This window comes from Nannospalax galili, unplaced genomic scaffold, assembly GCF_000622305.1.
Source record: "Nannospalax galili isolate Female #2095 unplaced genomic scaffold, S.galili_v1.0 scaffold262, whole genome shotgun sequence".
NCBI lineage: Eukaryota > Metazoa > Chordata > Mammalia > Rodentia > Spalacidae > Nannospalax > Nannospalax galili.
In genome coordinates, this window is record NW_008348083.1 from 1,587,241 (window position 1) to 1,596,617 (window position 9,377).

The 9,377-nt window shown below is 42.5% G+C and overlaps 1 pseudogene; it reads right to left on the minus strand.

The window, feature by feature from the left end:
• Positions 1-595: 595 nt before the first annotated feature.
• On the minus strand, positions 596-1,858 carry LOC103743344 (annotated as a pseudogene).
• Positions 1,859-9,377: the final 7,519 nt, after the last annotated feature.

The following is a 9,377-nucleotide window of genomic DNA, read 5'->3' on the forward strand; positions in this document are numbered from 1 at the left end:
ATTATGTCTATCCTTCATTTCATCCCAAAGAATTCCTTACAGTATCCCCTGTGTAGCTGGCTTAGTGGTCATAAATTCCCTTAATCTGTTTATATCATTAAAAGTTTTTATGTATCCTTCAATTTTAATAGTTTTGCTGGGTACAGTAGTTTGGGTTGGTAGTTGTGGTCTTTCAGAATTTAGACTATATCTTTCCAGGCACTTCTGTCTTTATAAATTTTTTTTTTAAAGTTACTTTTTAAAGATATATTTTTTATTTTTATTTTATAGGTATGAGTGTATTGCTTGCATGTAGATAGATGCACCTGTGTGATGCAATGCCCTCAGAAGTCAGAGAGGACATCAGATCCCCTGGAACTGGAGTTACAGGTGGTTGTTAGTCAACATGTGGGTGCTGGTAATCAACCCTGGAAACTCTGCAAGAGTATCCAGTCAGTGCTCTTAACTGCTGAGCCATCTCTGACTTTCCACTGGGGCTTCTTGTTTGGCTTATTGAGCTTTTTTATTTTTTCACCATTAAAACAAAACCAAACAAAACCCCATTTTTTTTTCATTAAAAAAAAAAGTATCAAGGACACATAAAGCAAGGCAACATTTACTCCTCGTCTTCTGGCACCGACTGTGGGCCCCACCACTGTAGCACTGTTTCTCTCCGAGAAGTGCTGCTATCGCTGGTCTCTCCTCCGCCATGCTGGCATCCCCCTCCTGCCCGCACTCCTTGTCCTGGGGGTGACTGCCCCCCCCCGCCACCGCTTGGTTGGTTCTTTGCTGTTTCTTCAAGGTTCAGCTCCTCTGTCTCCATGGGAACGCTCCTCTTGTCCTCCTCTGCTTGCTCCTCGTCCTCGCCCTGGCCCTGACTGCATTTGGCTGGCTCTGCCTCCTCCCGCTCCTCTCGCCTCTTGCCGGCCTGTTCTGCCTGTGCAATTTCAGCTGACAGTTTTTCCATATCGACTTCTACCTTCAGGCCACATAACCTTTTAAGTTCATTGTTAAAGGAATCTGTGCTTTCCGGGAATTTTCTCTTCTTTTCCTCGTGTTCCTCTGAAGAAGTTCAGCTTCTAGTTTTCGCTGATGAACCACTGAAGACTGGACCTGTTGCTTGAGGACCTGCACTCTGCGCTTTCCGGGAATTTTCTCTTCTTTTCCTCGTGTTCCTCTGAAGAAGTTCAGCTTCTAGTTTTCGCTGATGAACCACTGAAGACTGGACCTGTCGCTTGAGGACCTGCACTCTGCTGTACTGACAACTGAGCACATCATGACGGGCACCTCTCTCATTGAGGATTTCACTGATGAGGCTGTGGTTTCTCTGGAAACCCACAGTGGCTGTATGCCTCATTGAAAAGCCATTATAATCATCTGGATCTTCTGTGAGCTGAATGTTCAGGTAAGGGTCTCCCTTCTCCAGGCAAGACTCTGACTTTCTTCCTCTAAAGTGGCTCTGCAAAACTTTTTGCATTAGTATATGCAAGATATGCAGGGGGTTATGATAGACCTTCATAGGGTCATTGAACTCTGTCTTCTGCTTTGCATCATTTAAATATTCTTGTTTCTCTTCATCAGTGAGATTTCACTGCATGCCACAAATGATCTTGCCAATGTCCCACAACTTTAGGTCAGGGTTGGAACCCTTTACTTGGTCCCAGACCTTTCTTCTGCACCTCATGTTGGGGCACAGACTCTTATCTGGTGGCTTTGGGACTTTGGAATCATAATACCAGAGGATGCCGGTGACCTCTCGGTTGGTGCCTAGGTTCCCTCCCAGCCTATAGTTGTTGTAGGCAAGATGACTGTATGGATTGTATCCTACAAACCCTGGTGTGATGGGCATTGGTGTTGCAGGAGCTGGGGTGGGTGGTGGGGCATAGATGTTCTTCTTGACATTTTGGAAAATTAAATTCCTTAAGAATGAATCTGAGACTCTTCAGCCTAAAAGGCTCCTGCAGCTAGGGCTTTGCTGAGTCTTATATCACAGGTCGTGTCTGGGCTTCCTTTTCTCTCTCCCATGGTTTATTTTCAAGTTCCCCCCTTTGCCAGTAATTCCCTAGTCTTTTCAGTCTCCCCTGGGGCTGTTGTTTTTGCCTCAGACAAGTCTTTCATTATGCAAAGAAGTGGCCAGACCACCTTGGCAATCATTTTTCCCCCCTTTGGATTCCCCTTTTGCTTCTAAGGCTTGTAAAATTTTTTATAGGCTTTCTATAATCCTTAAAGAATTTTCACACACATGTGGCAGAGACCTCCATTGCTTAAACAACTGAACTATTTTATACTATTTACAGAATGCAAGCCATCTGGGGATTTTTCTCCATTGAATCTGTCCTTGTCTGCATAGGCATCCTCATTCAGTTACAAATTTTGCTGTCCATTGCATAACTCATGTAACTGCCACTAACTCCATTAAGTGTATGGGGGTTGCCCACACTCTCTCCTCTCCCAACTTTGCTTCAGCCCTTTTCCATATCAGAGACATTATCTTTCCAATCTCTTGTGGCTTGTCATATCCTGCCAACTACGTCAATTTGTTGTGCCAAATTCCCCCCCACCGACCCCCACTCTCTCTGGGATCCCAGGGCCACCGGGCTCTAATATGAACTGACAAAATTGACACAATACATTCTATTTGGGTTTTTTTCTAGTTTATGATGTCTGGGAAAGTGTTACTTACAAAGGCATGATGGCCTGTGGGCCCTGTTTTTACATCTTGGCTAAGCTTTGAGATCTGCACTGCTGATGTTGTGCCCTGACACCACATTGTCAAGATGGCAACCTTCCCATGTTCCTGCCTTTTTCAGCTCTTCAGTGTCTGTCTTTAGACCCTTCCCCTCATGCAATTGAAGCTGACTGAGTTGGAGGAATGACTGTGTCTGAGGACACGCCTATCCAACAAAACCCATGGAAGCCTCCAGCTTATGAAAATATAAATTCATTTGAAAGGAGAGAGACTAGACTGAGAATGATGTTGAAGGAGCTCCTTGCTGGAAAGCAATCACCTAGGGAAATGTTTTCCTAGTTTTATTTACCAAAGACATAGAGGGCCAGTGTACATGTTCATCTGACAACAGAATATGGCAACACTGTCCATATGAGATGCTGTTTTTTTAAAATAAAGTTATTTTATGTGTATGAATGTATTGCTTGCATGTATGTAAGTGCACCCATGTTATGCAATGCCTGTAGAAGCCAGAAGAGAGTATTCTATTCCCTGGAACTAGAGTTACAGACAGTTGTTAACCACCACGTGGATGCTGGGAATCAAACCCTGGTCCTCTTCAAAAGCATTCAACACTCTTAACTGCTGAGCCAGCTCTTCAGCCGCAATGATACGAGCTTTGTAGGCATGCAAGTATCACTGGTCTTGGGGGCAAATCTCATATAATGATATAATATTAGTGGTTAGATAGTGCCTTTATTGACTTTAAGAAGCACACAAGAGGGACTCCTCTTTGCTGTGCCACCAGATTAACACATCTCTCAACCCTCAGTAGAGATTTTCCTTTTCTCAGTAGATGGTGATAAATCCACAGACACATAACTAAGTCAACATGCGGAGAAGAGCCTCTGGAGTGCTCAGTTCTAAATGGGTCATTTAGATCACATCCACTCCCTTCAAGGATCAGGAATCAGCATGGAAGAGAGGGTAGAAAGATTGTAAGAGCCAGAGCTACTGGATGTGTGCAGCAGAACCATTTGCTGGATGTGAGAGCATTGTTGCACACATGAGCTCACAGAGGCTCTGACTGCATGCACAAGACCTGAACAAGATTAAACCAGCCCAAACCCCAGCATTATGGGGGAGAGACTCATGAAGTTCCTCTCCTGGCTGATGAGCTATTGGCAACTGATGGCTGCTGTGGTGGAACAGTTGGGTTTTCTTCAAGGATGCATCCCAGAGAGGCTACCCATGCTTAAGTTTAAAATTGTCTTGACATAAATGATATATGAGGACAATTATTATAGACACATATGATATAATTATATGAGATATAAATATATGGAAACACATAAAAATATGTGACATAATTTTAAACAACATAAGAATGATTGTTAGACACAAGTACATGAAAATTAGGTGCACCTAAATGTGTTACTTAATAGGTTTGATTATGTTGAATTTTGTAATATCTTCTGAAAGTAGGCATTGCTGGAGTCATGAAGAAGGCAGCAGTTTAGCTTTTGAAGAGACTGCCACATAGCATCATTTTACTGAAAGAATATGGAATCTGAGTTAAACATAAAAGATAAGGTAATTAATTAATATAACCTGTGTGCACATTGAATCGTAGAGTCATAGGTGAACTTAATAGAAGACATAGTTTAAAGACTTAAAACAATTTTTTATAAAGGCAGAAAGGAGCTTAAGGAAATAAAATTAAGAGAGAGAGATTAAATTATAGGGAACAGGAAGAACCAATGAAGTTTGGGTGCTAAGAATCAAACCTGGGTCCCTTGCTATGGAAGGCAATGTTTTTAACCATTAAGCCATTTCCCTGGCTGGTGTTGGAGAGGAAAAATCTGCATATGGACCACAGAGCTGACAAGAGTCATAGTGGGGGAAAGTTAGATAAACAGAGCATTTGTTTTGGGCTTTTGAGGTTAGCTGCTGTTACTCAGCTGCTGCTGCTAGCAAGCAGCAGCATAGAAACTCTGAAGTGGCAGGGAAAAGAAACCCAAGAAGGCTGATTAAGAAGAGGGACAGAGTGCGGCGTGGTGGTGCATGCCTTTAATCCCAGCACTTGGGAGGCAGAGGCAGGCGGATCTCTGTGAGTTCAAGGCCAGCCTGGTCTACATAGTGAGATCCAGGACAGCTGGGGCTACAGGGAGATCCTGTCTCAAAAAAAAAAAATTAAAAGAAGAGGGATGGAGCAGCCTGTCTTCACTTTTGCAGCTTGTCACTGTCACTGTCAGTGAAAGTAAAGGCAGAGAATTTTTCTAAAAGACAAGAGTTGGACGAAGGGAACAAGAGCTGTGTGTGTGTGTGTGGTACTGGAAGAGGAGGAGAAGGGGAAGGGAGATATTACAGTTCCCCCTTAGTAGAATCAGAGGTGGGTGGTTGAACAGCAGGAGAGAGAGCAGGCAGTTGAGGCGTGGGAAGTAAAGAGCTTGGGCTTGCACTGCCTTCTGGAATGTGGCTCTGCTAGCCTGTTCTGGCACCAGTTGTGGGGACCTTCTGGAGTTTCCCATGCAAGAGGCTTGGCAGGAGGTGGAGGTGAAAGAAACTGAGCCTTGGGAGAACAAGGAGGCATGGGGGAGCCAAAGAAGGGGAGGAAGAGAGAGTGCTAGGAGATTATATGGAGGAAGGTGCTTGAGGAGGGGAATCTGATGGGGGGTAACTAATACTATCAGAGGGGGGTGACAAACCAGTGGCATCCCTTGTGACAGTGCTGTACATTGTTTACTACTTTTTTACATGTTTCTAAATTAATGGTTCCTTCTTTCAGGAACCAGAGATTGCAATCCATCATAGTATTTAGAAAGGCTTTAATCTGAGCTTCCATACACTTTGTACCTCTTATTTCTGCATGCATTTAGAATTACCCATGATTACCCTTACTTAAAAAGGTTTGCACCATCTTCAAAGAAATGAAGGTCTGAAGTCTTCAGAAGAGGAAGGGACAGGAGAGAGGACAAAGAATAGGACAGAATGAAAGAGAGTATCCCTCAGTCTTTCTCAGGAACTCCACCTGACAGAGCCCCAAGATCAGGGCAGGGAAAGTGAAAGCAATTGAGTATGTTGGACAGGCAGGTCTACCTGTCAGTAGGGCTTGGACAAGCTCATCCAGGGTGCTCGATGATCAATGGTCACCAAGGCCAAAGCTGTCCAATGGCCTGTATTCAGGTCTCGGGAAAAGAGGAAAAAAAAACCCTTATAGTCAGAAAAAGAGGGTCCCTGTTCAGGACACCAGTTGCAGAGGCTGCCCTATGGGGGACCTTGCCCCTTGATGGTGCATTGGAGGCACAGAGTGAAGATTCTGGGGCTTGTGGGTCTAGTAACAAGTCCACTTCATTAAAAGTCCAAGAGGTTTTTATACAGAGAAGGAATTAACAGTTACATATGGCTTTTGCAGTTGCATACAAAGCATCAGAACATTTTTAGATGAAAAACAGGAACAGTAATTTTTAGCTGGTGCAAGCTAAGGCAATTACATAGCAGGATGTTTAGACCTTACTCAGGGTTATTGTGTGGTGATGTATTGATCAAGATGTTTACTTTCTCAGATAGGGAAGTTAAAGTGCCTTTCTTAGAATGAAGAACACAGTCAGCCTTTTTGATCTGGCCAACTTCCTCTACTAATCATGCAGCAGTTCCACATGTCAGGGTCCTGAGACTTCTGTGTTCAGGGTCTCACCCATAAGCAGAGATGGTGGTTTGATCTCAGGTCTCAGGTTCCACTCATTCAAAGACAGGTCACCCTAATTTCCAACAAGAACTTGCTATGTAGACCAGGCTGTCCTGGAACTCACAGCAATCCACCTGCCTTTGCCTTTTGAATGCTGGGATTAAAGATGTGTGACACTAGCCTAGCCACCTACTGCTTTTCAGTCTTTCATTAACTGTGAACTTGTCCTGTGGCTGGGACTGTCTATCATTTTTGCCAAGGGCATCTCTCTCTGGTGTTTTCCTCCTCTTGATGGAGAGCCACAGTTGGAACTTGGTGTTCCTCACTCCTTTTCATTGAATCTCTTTTGTTTCCATACCTTGCATTGATTTTATCTCTCCACTTGTGATTTAGATGCTTTCCAGTCCTTCTGTCTTTGAAGTAGAGTCTATTCTTTGTCATCTATCTCTTTTCATCCACTTCATCACACAGCGCCAGATGCCTATGCACTTTCTTTCCTTGTCTTGTATGATATTTTGTTGTGTTGCTCTATTTGCCGTGCCACTATTTCATTCAGAATTTTCACATCAGTGTTTACCAGGGAACTTATAGTTTCTATTCTTTGCTGTGTTCTTTTCTAGTTTTGGCATGAGTGTATAATGCTGGTTTTGTAGAATGAATTTGGTGACATTCTTTCCATTTTGCTTTGATGGGATGTTTTCTACCTGACTTTTCCTTTCATTTTTTTGGAGACAGGGTTTCACTATGTAACCCTGGCTAGCCTAGAACTATGTAGAGGTCTCAAACTCACAGAGTTCTGCCTGCGCCTTCTTTCCAAGTGCTGGAATTAAAAGTGTGCACCACTATGAATGGCCCTTTAATAACTGAAAATGTTTTCATTTATTTATTCTTATTTTATGTGTATAAATGTTTTCCTTACATGTATGTAAGTGCACCCGTGTTTGTGCAATTCCCCCAGACACCAAAAGAGGGCATTAGATCCCCTGGAATTGGAGTTACAGATGTGCCATGTGGGTGCTGGGAACCCAATCTGGGTCTTCTGGAAGAACAGCCAGTGCTGTTAACTGCTGAACCATCTCTCCAGCAACTAAAATATTTATTTATTTATTTTTATTTTATGTGTATAAGTGTTTTGCCTGCTTTTTTGTAAGCACACCAGATAGATGGAATGACCACAGAGGCCATAAGAGGAGGTAGATGCCCTGGAACTGGAGTTATAGCTGTTTCTTAGTGTTCGTGTGGGTGCTAGGAACCAAACTTAGGTCGTCTGCAGGTGCAGTCAGTGCTCTTAGCTGGTGCTATGATCAGTGCTCTCACCAGCCCCTATGTCTGGCAGTTGAAATATTTGGACAAGCTTTCCCCTGTCCTGGGTGCAGGATGAGCAACACTTTACTCTGTATTCTTGGTAGGTTCTACTCTCCTGTTGCTCTCTATCCTGTATTTATTATCAACATGGCATTTAACTTGAGTGATCAGTTGTATCAACTGGCCTTGACCAGCGGACCTTCCTATTGTGTGGGGAAGAGGAATGAGTAGCCACCCTCCTTGAAATCACCAGAAAGGGGCATAGGTCTTTGGCGGAGTGTTCTGATAGAGTGTTCAGTGCTGACTTTGAATTAAGAGATGTCTTTTGCATTTCTACTAACAACTGAGCCAAGTACCAATGAGCCGCAACAGAAATTATACTATTAGTATGCCTGCTTTCCATGAACACTGATGTTTAGATTTAGCATTTTGGTAAAGTTTAAGAAAATCATTTCAAGTAACTTTTTAAATATGTGAAATGTGAATAATGTAGGAAGAAATGTGATTTTTTTTAACCAGCAGATCAAGTTAAGTTGTTGAATGCAAATGTTAGCATTTTACTTTTATTTCCAAAACATACTCTCATACTCACCAGTGAGTTGATATTTTTCCAAGATAGTGAAAACAGCCACAGTGAACACAACTCTGAATGTGGTCTGCTGCAGGATACAGGTCACTATGCTGGGATAGCCAATAAAAAGCAAGGAGCAAATGAGGGGAGGAGCCAGAGGTAGCTGAGATCACAGTTGTTAGACTTTACAGTGGGACTGTCTTGGTGCTTCATAGCGACCCAAAGAACAAGAGCTGTGAAAGCAGAGAAGCACAGCACCATGTGGACCAAGCCATCCCTGAGGGGCCTTCATAAGCCAGACATGACACAGCGTTTTGGAAGCAGTGGATTTGTTCTATGTTGGCATATTGATCATCTGGAAACTTCATACACTGATCCATATCTGATGCAGAAAGAAAGTATCACGAATACAGCTTTAGTACTTCTCACTAATTCACAGAACACCTCAAATCAATCAATCCAATCCAATCAATCAATCAATCAATCAATCAATCAGTAAGCTGGAGGTGGAGATGTCAGCAACATTTATATTCTTTGTTGATAAAGCTAACAACTAAAGTTGATTGCTGTAACAATGATACCCAGTTTTCCTCTTACGGAGAAAAAAGCAAAGTGACTATTCTTTTTATTTGTGTTACATATTTCTGAGATCCAAACATTATTTGTCAGTAAAGCAGAAATGCTTTGTGTGAGGTACATGCAAGATGATGTAGTAAAGCAGCTTAGCTTGTGTGATTCACAGATGCCTACATTTGTTCCTCACAGTTCTTTTGAAGTTGCAGTTCAAGATCACAGCATCTGATGTCACGTCTGGTGAAGTCACTGTGGCATAAGGCATGCAGAAATCCCCTAATTCTTTTTATAAAGAAATATTTTTTATTCAATTTTTGTGAATTTAATACAGTACATCTTAATCATAGTTAGCCTACTCTTCCTCAAATGCACCCCCGTAGCCTGCCAACAGGGCTTCATGCACTTTGTCATGCATGTCAAGGCCTAACAAGGTGACATAATCCTATTAATGAAGGTAGGACCCTCAACACAATAATAAGTGCTAAAATTTATACCTCACAGTGGTGTCACCTTGGGGTTTACTTTTTATTTTTAATCTATTTCATTTATTATTTTTATTTTATGTGTATGACTGTGTTGTCCAAATGTGTGTA